Genomic DNA, 13349 nt, shown 5'->3' with positions numbered 1-13349 from the left:
AATAACCCCAAACGACTCTTTGACACTTTTCATTCCCTACTCAACCCAAGAGTGCAGACCCCAACCACGGATCTCCGTGTTGATAATCTGGCCAACTACTTCAAAGAAAAAATTGACCACATCCGACAGGAAATGATCTCCCAATCCCTTCATACCATGCACTGTCCTCCCTCCCCCACTGCATCTAGTTCACTCTCTCACTTTGAACCAGTTATAGAAGAAGTAATCAGGCTCCTTGCATCTTCTCACCCGACCACTTGTACCAGTGACCCCATTCCATCACATCTCCTCCAGTCCCTTTCCAATGCTGTTACCTCTCACCGAACAAAAATATTCAGCCTTTCTCTCTCTTCCGGTATCTTTCCCTCCTCATTTAAGCATGCCATCATACATCCATTACTTAAAAAACCATCCCATGACCAAAACTGTGCCGCTAATTACACGGGTCAACGCAATTTTTCTTGCAAAAGGTTTTAAAACATATTTTAAGTCAATTTTGGCTGCTGATTACGAATATAAACTCCATTTTTGGCTATCACATCAGGATTTCGAGATATTTTCAATTTTTGATGAAAATTACTCCTAATGTTTTATGATAAAAACACATGACTTTCGGTACTACATTTTGTATATTTTTAATCAAGGAATAACAAAGGTTACAAAGTCTATGTACGGCAAATCAAATATACTTACAGAATTAAACTACAAAATATAAAACACATATTTATGGCACACAGATGAATGACAAATGGCAGTTATTTGAACTTTCTTTTCTTGGCTGATCTGTGATGTACAGCTTCTGGGTTGTCTCTCATTAAGCTTCAGCAATTGTCAGCCATCATATGTGAGTCCCACAGGCCTTGATACCATTCTTCCATTGTTTTAATGTCCTGATGAAAATGCTCCCCTTGTTCCTCGCTCACATCCCCAAGGTTCTCTGAAAAAAAGTCCAAATGTGTAAATAGTGAATCTTGATACTCAATCTACATCCAAGATTTCACAGACTCAGTAGTAGCTCTTCCACAATCTCTTCATAGTTGTCTGCTTTCTTATTCCATAGAAAATTCTGCACCACATTACAAAATGCATTACAAGCTCTTTCTTCTGTCTCATTCATTGATGTGATAAAATTTGGGTCTCTCATAAGTGTTCTTATTTGAAGTCCATCAAATATTCCAGCCTTTTTCTTCTCTTCACTAAGACCAGGAAAAGTTGAACATATATAGTTAAAGCATTCTCCCCTGTGATTGAGAGCTTTGACGAACTGCTTCATCAATCCAAGTTTTATGTGGAAGGGAGGAAAGACAATGTCCTTCCTATCCACTAGAGGATCATGGATGACATTCTTATCGCCAGATGCCAAACTCTGTCACTGAAGCCATTCAGTTTTCCTTCAATGCTCTGCTGTAGCTCTACTGTCCCAGTAGCACAAAAAACAAAGGTGTTATCATAACAAATGGGAATTATGCATGTTCAAAGAAAACAAAGATATTCTCACATTTATTGGGAGACTAAATGAAAACTAAATTTACCTTAGTGAACCGTATAAACCGGCACTTTTTATACACTACTTATATTTATCATAGAATTCATGAAAATGGGCTTTATAACTATAGCGCAAAAACGTGATGTGATAGAGAAATTATAAGATCAGATTTGAATTCAGCACCCTCAAATTAGTCTAAAACTGTTCTTAAAGTCCATGCGAGAAATTTTTTTTTTTTGTAGACCAGTGTTAAAGACCTGTCTCTAATCTTGAACACCAAAAAACCCGGAGTATATATATATATAAAAACAGCAAATGTTTAATCCAAAAATATACATAAATGCATAATTTACATCAGAGAGACACAAACAATGAAGGATCAGGTAGACCGGCTAATGTGTCCTGACCAGAAACCAGTGGGAGCATAATATAAAGTGCTTAGTGCTTTATGCTGCCAACGCAGGAATTAAAGGGGGTCTCTAATCTTCCCTTCATTTCCAAACTCCTCAAGCACCTGATCCACTCACGTCTTATCCGCTATCTCTCAGATAACTCTCTTCTCAACCCTCCTCAATCTGGTTTCCGCTCCTTACACTCTACTGAAACTACCCTCACTAAAGTCACTAATGATCTACTAACAGCTAAATCTAATGATCACTACTCCATGCTAATTCTCTTGGATGTCTCCGCAGCACTCGATACTGTGGATCATCAGCTCCTCCTCACTATGCTACACTCCATCGGCCTCAAGGACACCATTCTCTCCTGGTTCTCCTCCTATCTATCTGACCGCTCTTTCACTGTATATTTTGCTGGTTCCTCTTCCTCTCACCTTCCCCTTACTGTTGGGGTTCCTCAAGGATCAGTCCTAGACCCCCTTCTCTTCTCTTTGTATACTGCCCTGTATTGGACAAACAATCAGTAGATTTGGTTTCCAGTACCATCTCTGTGGTGATGACACCCAATTATACTCATACACTTCTAATATCACGCCTGCCTTTTTAGAAAACACCAGTGATTGTCTTACCGCTGTCTTCCCCTATCTGAAACTGAACCTGCCAAAACTGAAGACCTCGTGTTTTCTCCCTCTACTAACCTACCCATTCCTGACATTGTCATCTCCATGTGTGGTTCCACCATTACTCCCAAGCAACATGCCTGCTGCTGTGGGGTCATAATTGATTCCAAGCTTTCATTCACCCCCCACATCCGATCACTGGCTCGCTCTTCTTATCTGCATCTCAAAAACATTTCTAGAATTCGCCCTTTTTTCTTTAGACTCTGTAAAAAACTCTTACTGTTTCACTTATTCATTCTTGTCTGGGCTATTTTAACTCTCTACTAATCAGCCTCCCTCTTGCAAAACTCTCCCCTCTCCAATCTGTCTTGAATGCTGCAGCCAGGATCATATTCCTCACCAATCATTATACCGATGCCTCTACCTTGTGCCAGCCATTACACTGTTTACCCAGCCACTCCAGAGTCCAGTACAAAACTATTACCCTCATCCACAAAGCACTCCATGGCTCAGCACCACCCTACATCTCGTCCTTGGTCTCAGTCTACCACCCTACCCGTGCCCTCCGTTCTGCTAATGACCTGAGATTAACATCCTCAATAATCAGAACCTCCCACTCCCGTCTCCAAGACTTTTCATGTGCTACGCCAATTCTTTGGAATACACTACCCAGGTTACTACAATTAATCCCCAATCCTCACAATTTTAAGCGTGCCCTAAAAAAGCATTTTATTATTGTCATACTGTAATGTCTATTGTCTGTACAAATCCCTTCTATAATGTAAAGCGCTGCAGAATATGTTGGCGCTATATAAATAAAATTATTATTATTAGATTCAGTGTTGTAATGTATCTCGCAGGTCCAAGTTTGTCAATAAGTTCATCCACATGAGGCATCGGGTAAGCATCAAAACTAGAGACTTCATTCAGCTTGCAGTAGTCATTGCAAAACCACCACTCACCGTCGACCATCCACTTTTCGACTCCTCTATCACCTATCATCCTGAGGTCTAGCATCCTCTTCACCTCATTGAATATCACCTCTCTCCATGCTTCCGGAATTCTAAAGGGCTTGAGGTTCACCTTTATATGCAGTTCCATCACCACATCATGCATGACCACCTGCGTATGCCTCGGCAACTCTTATAATAGGTCCCGCTTCAGCTGCAACAGCTCCAGACAGCTCCCTGGGTGTAGTATGTCTCTGACTACCTCAACCTCATGGATCTCCATACCATGACTCATTTTAATCAGCACTCTGGCAACAGGGTAGTCTTTGGCATCCAAAAGAAAAAAATGTCCAGCTTCACCGAATCCGTGAAAAAAAGTTTTCTTTATTCACAAACTTAAACATGGAGCAGTACAAACCATATGGGTAAGAAACTAAACTCGTTTCTGGAGACTAAGCTCCCTTAAAAGTTTTATTAACGGATTCGGTGAAGCTGGATATTTTTTTCTTTTGGATTCAACACGCCTGGACACAGCGGGTCCGTGATCCCGAAACTCAGCTTATGCATCACGGGTGAGCTGGTTTATATTCCTTCTCTTCATAGTCTTTGTCATCCCCGTGGATACAGCAGATGCCCACGTTTCCCTGTGATCAACTGGTTGGGATGCGTGGCCCTTATCAGGGTCACCAAACTCCCAGAGTCCAAGAGTTCTGACACCAGTACTCCGTTTATGGTAACGGGACATGACTGTGGACCGTCTCCGGGCTGACAGTCGACACTGCAGGCTGGGTAGGGATAATACGAGGCTGCAATCCATCTGCTCAGAAGACATAGGACAATGGACCGCTATGTATCCCGAACTGTTACACTGCTAGCAGATCAGGTCTTTAGCAACAGTCTCTGGTAGCCCCTCAGCAGCTCCTGGGGACCTCAGATGCCATCCAGTGGTTGCACTGTTATCCCTCTTCTGAAACTCAGACTCCTGCTGGGTACCCCAGTATGGAGATGTACCACCCCAATTTTTCCTTATGGACCTCTCGATCACCTTTTACCTTTCTACGAGGCCCATCAGGTCATCTGCATTCCGGGGTTCTCCCTGAGCAACTGGCCTGGGGAGGAATTGAATAAACCAGTCCATGACCACCTGCTCGACCATCTGGGATGGAGTGGAGGACTCAGCTGCAACCATTTCTGTACTAAATGCAACAAGTCAAACATTTGTGAGCATGGAGGTTTATCACCACAATACACCCAGTGATTAACCCTTTGGGCTCTGTCAAATATAGTGACCCTTGAGTGTGCCAGTATCTCTGTTTTCAACTTGGCATATTCCTGGTCATCCTGTTAAATCATAATAGACCTTCTGGAGCTCACCAGTCAAATAGGAGGCCAGCATCTCTGCCCACTGCTCTTGTGGTAGCTTCTCACGCACTGCCACCCACTCAAACACAGTCAAAAATGCCTTTATATCATCCACTGGGGTCAACTTTTGCATGGCTTGTCTTACCGCTTTTGGGACGCAGGATTCATCACCTTGATGTGGGAGGGTGGTTTCTCTGCTGCGGACATCCCCTGCCAGGAGTTCCATATGCCTTTGTTGTTGTTGTATCTGTTGTATTAGGAGTTTATTAGTCTCCTGCTGTACCTGGTGCTGCTGCTGTTGGCTCAGGATGAGGTGCTTGAGTAGGTTCCATTCCTGTAGCAGCCTTCATCAAGGACATACGGTTTATCCACTGCTGCGACACATGTTCCTGGAACATTGCCCGCATCTGAAACACCATGTGTGAGGGGTTGAGATGCCTAGCTGCTCCTCGAGGTAGACACCTGACCACATTTGGTTAAAGACTCTGGGTGGTTTATTGCATCATTAACCCGGAATCAAAACTGGTAACACAAAACAGTCTGTCTTGCTCAAAAAAAGAAAGTAAAATGTTCCTATAAAGTCCTGCCCAGTACTAATGGGACAACACCTATGACAGCTCTCAAATGAGCTTCAGTATGTAGACTGCCTTTCTCCACACAATACAGACAGAGAAAAAAATGGCTGGACATTTAACTCCCTCCAGCCACACCCTGGAGGTGGAGATGTGGTGGGTAGGTGTCCCGCCCATCTCTGACCTACCCACCATGAAAGCCAGGCCCATATAGCAACTGGATTGCTCTCAGCACATATCATGCTGGAGAAAAGACTTATGGCTTTCACATCACACAGGAAAACAATCTTTGTGACACATATCTCCACTCATGTATGACACCAGTGAATCTGTCACAATATATACACAGTAAATACTCATGTATAAGCTGACCTGAGTATAAGCAGAGGCACCTAATTTTGCCACGAAAAACTGGGAAAACTTGTTGATTCGAGTATAAGTAAGCTGGATATGTATTGTCCCCTCATCCCCATCCTTGTCTGCATGGCTCTTTGTCCCCATCCTTGTCTGCATGGCTCCTTATCCCCATACTTGTCTGCATGGCTCCTTATCCCCATCCTTGTGTGCATGGCTTCTTATCCTCATCCTTGCCTGCATGGCTCCGCATCCCCACCCTAGTATGCATGGGTCCTCATCCCTATCATTGTATGCATGGTTCCTCATTCCTATCCTTGTATGCATGGTTCCACATCCCTAGCATAAAAAAAATCCTACTTACGATTCACTGCGTTGAGAAACACGTGATGGTGTCTCCGCAGTGTTGGATGTTTTGATTTCCCCGAGGTCATTCATCCTTATGTTTATACTACTTACATTCCCTGCGTTCCCTCGCAGCATCCTTGTTCCCGGTGCCAGCAGCTCTAGCGGCAATCATGTGTCCCCGCTCATTAAGGAAATGAGTGACGGATGCGAGTGACAATATGCAGAGAAAGAGTGAGAGAAATGAATATTTACTGCCAGTGCAGTGAATATAAATTTCGCTTTAGCAGCGGGAACAGGCTTTAGCCACAGCCGCCAGCTCCTGCCTCCTGTGATCTGCTGCACCGCCACTCCCCCTCCCCCACTGTCTTCTGGGACAATGAATTGCGTGTAAGCCAAGGTGGGCATATTCAGCACAACAAATGTGCTAAAAAAATCTGCTTATACTCGAGTAGATATGGAACATATCAGTCCATGTCCATAGAAACGTGACTATGAGGTATATGGATGTTTTGTGCTTTTAATTGCAATACCACTTGACTGGCCATATAAGACTGGTATAGTGTAATGGCTAAGTGAACAGCCTGGGAGACTGGGGTTCAAATGCTGGCTCTGTGGAAGATTAATTGAATAAATTATATACCAAGGCTCCTATCACTATAATACCTACCTTAGGTGGCTATTATAGCATAGTGGTTAAAGTGCACAACCACCAATTGGGTTCAAATCTGAGTAGTGATATATTCTTCGGCAAGACTACTAACTCTATAGTGCCTACCTCAATAAACATGAGAGTGTCACAAAAAAGAGTCATGCCAGCTCACTAGTTGCCCAGATTAACAAGGTCTGCAAGATGTTGAGTAACCAGGACGATCTGATGATAAATGGGCTACTGGAACCAACCATACATTGGCAAGCCAAGAGAACCTGGATCTGATGAAATGCTACTATAACAGCAGACCAAATGAGAGAGAATATATGAAGCATATGAGGAAACTCTGGATGGATACAAGACCTGCTTGTCCTGCTTGTCCACTGACTGAGAAACAACTAGTCACCTAACCTTTCAATGTCATAAAGATGCACATTGTCTCTTCAGAGAGGAAGAGGACTAGAACTCTAGTGCCACATATTGGAAGTAGCAATCCTAGCAGCTAATGTCGACCCTTTAACCTTCGTCCGGCTGAGTAGGTACAATTGTAACTATTCCGTTTTAAAATTGCAATAACTTTTTTTTTCGAAAAGCCGTAGAGGGTTGAAATTTTGTGACATCTCTGCAGTTTTGGTCCAGAATATATTGTCCAAATTTCAATAAAATATATATGAAGGTACAATTGTACCTCTGCAGCCTGTTAACGTTGTAAAATTATGCAGCCTGACGAAGTTAATGAGCCTTGTCACATGACTTGGGATAAATGCCAAACCAGAATCTCAATTTGCAGACACTGTGTTTCGGGTACTGCCCCTCATCAGTGCAAAATGATGATCTGATTTGGCTGAGTGAGAGGCGTCTGACCGGGATCCAAGAAGTATAATTTCTCCTTGCGGAGAGTGACATGTTAAGCATGTCGAGGTGAGGAGACTTAAAGCCGCAATGCTCCTCTGGGAAATATGCAAATTGTTTCTTCAGAGAGGAAGAGGACTAGAATTCTAGTGCTACATATTGAAAGTAGCAATCCTAACAGTCAATGTTGATCTTTTTACTAACCCTGTCACATGACTTAGGATAAAAGCCTAACCAGAATCTCAATTTGAAGACACTGTGTTTTGGGGTACTGCCCCTCATCAGTGCAAAGTGGAGATCTGGTTTGGCTGAGTGAGAGGTTCAATGTCATAAAGAGAAAGGTGTTATCACAACTTCAGATGGATCAACTGTAGATCCACCCCACATGAAGACCTGGAAAAACAACATGTGCAATCCCCTGAAAATCATAATCCAATTTTGCAACTAGAGAACGCTGCAGCTGATCTGAAACACAAGTTCTTGGATAAACTAAATACCATCAACACCAGAGATCGACAGCCAAGGCTAAGCAAATAAACATTACCAGACAGTATGCCAGAAGATGCCAATAGACCACTTTAATCAAGACCTGCCACCACCATAACGCAAACTAATAAACTGATCTACTGTATACTACTGCCTCAGCAATCATGGAAATGCTTGTCTATACAACCAGCAAGAACAACAGAAGTACGTGCCCCCTTGGAAAAAAAGACTGGAGACAAAGATCAAGGTGACAAGAAGGTAGTCACTAGTGTTGAGCATTCCAATACCGCAAGTATCGGGTATCGGCCGATACTTGCGGTATCGGAATTCCAATACCGAGATCCGATACTTTTGTGGTATCGGGTATCGGTATCGGATCAATAGGGATGTGTAAAATAAAGAATTAAAATAAAAAATATTGATATGCTCACCTCTCCGGCGGCCCCTGGACATCATGCTGGTAACCGGCCGGCTTTTTTGTTTAAAATGAGCGCCTTCAGGACCTGCGAATGACGTCGCGGCTTCTGATTGGTCGCGTGCTGCCCATGTGACCGGCACGCGACCAATCAGAAGCCGCGACGTCATTCTCATTCACAAAACTCCTAATTCTAGGAATTAAGGACCTGCGAATGACATCGCGGCTTCTGATTGGTCGCGTGCTGGTCACATGGGCAGCACGCGACCAATCAGAAGCCGCGACGTCATTCGCAGGTCCTGAAGGCGCTCATTTTAAACAAAGAAGCCGGCCGGTTACCAGCGTGAAGTCCAGGGGCCGCCGGAGAGGTGAGCATATCAATATTTTTTATTTTAATTCTTTATTTTACACATCCCTATGGATCCCAGGGCCTGAAGGAGAGTTTCCTCTCCTTCAGACCCTGGGAACCATGAGAATACCTTCCGATACTTGATGTCCCATTGACTTGTATTGGTATCGGATATCGGTATCGGCGATATCCGATATTTTTCGGGTATCGGCCGATACTATCCGATACCGATACTTTCAAGTATCGGACGGTATCGCTCAAAACTAGTAGTCACCCAACTAACAGAAATACAGAAGGGTGTAAAGATCAAGAATAAGACCAAGCTGGACAAGTACAAAAGCCTGAGCCCAACTAAAGCACTAGAGAGACTACTAAACAAAGGCTCAAAGCTCACGCTGCAAGACTAGGGTGATATACTAGAAAAGCTGAGGCCAAGAAGATAAATGCCCTGTTCTCCAAAGATTAATCCAAGATGTATTCCAAACTACAGAGTAATAGCACAAAGGCAGCAAATCTACCAATAGCAGAGACTGAACAATACTGGAGGAACATATGGGAGAAGGGAAAGAAACAAAATACCAGTGCAGTGTGGCTGCAAGATCTGAGAATGAAACACAGAAACCACCTAGAAAAAGAACCAGTCACCATTACAGAAGCAGACATCCAACAGTGGGTCAAGAACATGAAGAGCTAGACAGCACCTGGCCCAGACATGATCCACACCTACTGGTTAAAGAAATTAACAGCAGTACATGAACGCATGGCAAAGCAGATGAACCAATGGCTAAAAGCAGGCCACCACCCAGCTTGGCTAACACAAGAAAGAACAGCGGCAATCATGAAGAATCCTCACAAAGGAAAATTTCTATCAAACTACTACCTAATACTGCCTTGCAACAACAAGGAAACTCCTGTCAGGCATCATAGCCACCAAGCTACGGAACCATATGAACCAGTACATGAATCCAGTTCGCAAAGGCTGGACCAACACCAGAGGCTCTAAGCACCAGCTCCTAGTAGATGGAGCAGGCACTCAAGACTCAGGATCCAGACAGACCAATCTCCGCACAGCCTGGATTGAATACAGGAAAGCCCATGACTCAATGCCACACACATGTATCTGTGAATGCTTGGCTCTCTACAATGTCAACAGGAAATTAAAAACCTTCCTCAAAAACTGATTGGGGCTATGGAGAACAAAATTGGAAGTCAAGACAACTAGCACAAGTGACCATCAAATGCTGCATATACTAAGGTGATGCACTGTCCCCATTGCTGTTCTGCATAGTCTTGAACCCCCTCAGTGAGATAATTACAGAGTATTGTTTAGGATACAAGTGGATACAAGAGAGGAAGTTCCATCAGGCTCCCTCTCTACACGGATGACATCAGGCTGCATGCGAAAAATGAACGAGACATCAATTCACTGATCCACCTGACAAGGATCTACAGCAAAGACATTGGGATGTCCTTCAGACTGGAGAAGTGCGGATGTTGGTAATAAAGAGAGGCAATGTAGTCAAGATTGATGTCCTGGAATTACCAGTAGGGCACATAGCAGATGTACAGACATGCTATAAGTACCTTGGCATCCCACAGGGATATGGTAACCATGATGAGGAGGCAAACAAGGCAGCAACATCCAAATACCATCTGTAATGAATACATAGCGTGTGTGTAACCGGAGATGAAGTCTAGGGGGTGCTTAAGCAGAGAACACAGTCCAGTGAGGAAGTAGCAAGAGCAATGCAAGTGCCGTGAGTACCATACCCAAGCCCAGCAGGACTTGCGAGGTCATGAGGGAAGGATGGGGGTGGAGCCAACCACGCGATGAAATGGGAGCCGGCTGGAAGTGGTAATGGGGGCATAGTCAGGAGCAAGAAGAGGGTCGGAAGCCAGACGGGGCTCATTGGTGCCGAAGGGTGAAACAAGAGAGAAGCCAATAACAAGCCGTGGGTCAGAGACCAGGAGGGAGCACGGTATCCGAAGTGCAGGACAGGAGAATAGACAGGAAAGGAGCCAAGTGTCAGAAACAGCGAAGTCAGGATGGTACAGAAACAGGAGACAGAAACGAGTTAAGGAACAAACCGGGCCTTTCACAGATAAGCACATGTATACAGAGGAACAACAATAGTTAACTGAGTAACCTGGGTCAGCTACACTAGCCTAGTGAAACAAAAGTATTATCAACACCAGACCCAGGAACAACCAGTATTAAATAGCCACCCCAGAACCCAAGAGAGACTAACTAGAATTAACCCAGACCTGACCAAGATGGAGGCAGAACCATCCCATCCTGAGTCATGACAGTACACCCCTCTCAACGGGGGGTGTTGTGAATTCTGCTTTTGGGCTCCCTCCAGTGGTTGTAGGTGGGAATGCAGTTGTCTCTGAGTCGCAGTGCTGGCCAGGTGTATCTGCTGATTGCAGTTCTGACTGGCATATTTAGGTGTGCAGGATTCATTAGTCCTTGCCAGTTGTCAATGTTTCATGTGAAGTGTTGGATCTTTGTCTGGCTTCTCCTGCTTTGCTGCCAATTCAGCAAAGATAAGTGTCTGTTTCTTTTTCTGTGGCACACATGCAGTGTGTTTATATTCTGTGCTATTCATTTGTTTTCTCTTGTCCAGCTTAGACTGTGTCAGTGTTTTCTCAGTCTTGTTGGACTCTCTGGAGTTGCAGATATACGCTCCACATCTTTAGTTAGATGGTGGAGTTTTTGTATTTTCTGCTGTGGATATTTTTGGAAGGATTTTAATACTGACTGCTTAGTATCCTGTCCTATCCTTTCCTATTTTAGCTAGTGTGGCCTCTTTTGCTAAATCCTGTTTCCTGCCTGCGTGTGTCTTTTCCCCTACTACTCACAGTCATTATTTGTGGGGGCTGCCTATTCTTTGGGGTTCTGCTCTGAGGCAAGGTAGAATTCCTATTTCCATCTATAGGGGTATTTAGTCCTCCGGCTGTGTCGAGGTGTCTAGGTTTTGTTAGGCACACCCCACGGCTACTTCTAGTTGCGGTGTTAAGATCAGGGTTTGCGGTCAGTATAGTTACCACCTACTCCAGTGAAAGTTTTCATGCTGCTCCAAGGTCACCTGATCATAACAGTACAACTGGCCAATAATGAGTTAAATGCATCTCAGAAGAAAGGAAGAAAGGTCTTGAGCCATTTTTTTTTTCTTCAGTCTACTTTGTCTTCTCCTCCCTCTTAATCTCTGGGTGGCTGAGGAGCCTTGTGCAAGCATGAATGTTCAGGAATTAGCTTCTCATGTAGACCAGCTTGCTGCTAGGGTACAGGGTATTTCTGATTATATTGTTTAGACTCCTGTTTTAGAACCTAAGATTCCTACTCCTGATTTGTTTTTCGGTCACAGGTCCAAATTTTTGAGTTTTAAAATCAACTGTAAACTGTTTTTTGCTTTGAGACCTCGATCCTCCGGTGATTCCATTCAGCAGGATAAAATCGTCATCTCTCTGCTGCGTGGCGACCCGCAGGATTGGGCATTTTCCCTGGAATCTGGGGATCCGGCTTTGCTTAATGTAGACTCCTTTTTTCAGGCCTTAGGATTATTATATGATGAACCTAATTCTGTGGATCAAGCTGAGAAGACCTTGTTGGCCCTGTCTCAGGGTCAAGAGGTGGCAGAATTGTATTGTCAGAAATTCAGAAAATGGTCTGTGTTGACTAAATGGAATAATGATGCTTTGGCGGCAATTTTCAGAAAGGGTCTTTCTGAATCCATTAAAGATGTTATGGTGGGGTTTCACACGCCTTCCGGTCTGAGTGATTCTATGTCTCTGGCCATTCAGATTGACCGGCGCTTGCGGGAGCGCAGAACTGTGCGCACTGTGGCGCTATCCTCAGAGCAAATTCTTGAGCCAATGCAGTGTGATATGATTCTGTCTAGAACGGAACGACAAGGTTTCAGACGTCAGAATAGGTTGTGTTATTATTGTGGCGACGCTTCTCATGTCATTTCTGTCTGCCCTAAGCGGACAAAGAGGATCGCCAGTTCAATTACCATCAGTACTGTACAACCTAAATTTTTGTTATCTGTGTCCTTGATCTGCTCATTGTCATCATTTTCTGTCATGGCGTTTGTGGATTCAGGCGCCGCCTTGAACTTAATGGACTTTGAGTTTGCCAAGTGTTGTGGTTTTCCCTTGCAGCTTTTGCAGAACCCTATTCCTTTAAGGGGCATTGATGCTACACCCTTGGCTAAAAATAAGCCCCAGTTTTGGACACAGGGGACCATGCGCATGGCGCCAGCCCATCAGGAAGATTGTCGATTTCTGGTGTTGCATAATTTGCATGATGCTATCGTGCTGGGTTTTCCGTGGTTGCAGGTACATAATCCTGTGTTGGATTGGAAGTCCATGTCTGTGACTAGTTGGGGTTGTCAGGGGGTTCATAATGATGTTCCTTTGATGTCAATCTCCTCTTCTTCCTCTTCTGAAATTACAGAGTTTTTGTTTGATTTTCAGGATGTATTCGATGAGCCCAAGTCCAGTTT

At 44.0% G+C, this 13349-nt stretch overlaps 1 long non-coding RNA gene across 1 annotated transcript in view; it reads right to left on the bottom strand.

Moving 5' to 3' along the window:
• Positions 1–709: 709 nt before the first annotated feature.
• Positions 710–13349, bottom strand: part of LOC138674008 (uncharacterized) — a 56783-nt gene continuing 44143 nt past the window's right edge. Inside the window, exon 3 of the long non-coding RNA XR_011320426.1 lies at positions 710–937. This is a non-coding gene — a long non-coding RNA (uncharacterized lncRNA). The remainder of the gene's footprint in view (positions 938–13349) is intronic.

The sequence above is a fragment of the Ranitomeya imitator genome, chromosome 4 (genome assembly GCF_032444005.1).
Source record: "Ranitomeya imitator isolate aRanImi1 chromosome 4, aRanImi1.pri, whole genome shotgun sequence".
In the NCBI taxonomy this organism is placed as follows: domain Eukaryota; kingdom Metazoa; phylum Chordata; class Amphibia; order Anura; family Dendrobatidae; genus Ranitomeya; species Ranitomeya imitator.
The sequence above is the reverse complement of the archived record's forward strand: the minus strand, read 5'-3'. Positions and strand labels throughout refer to the sequence as shown.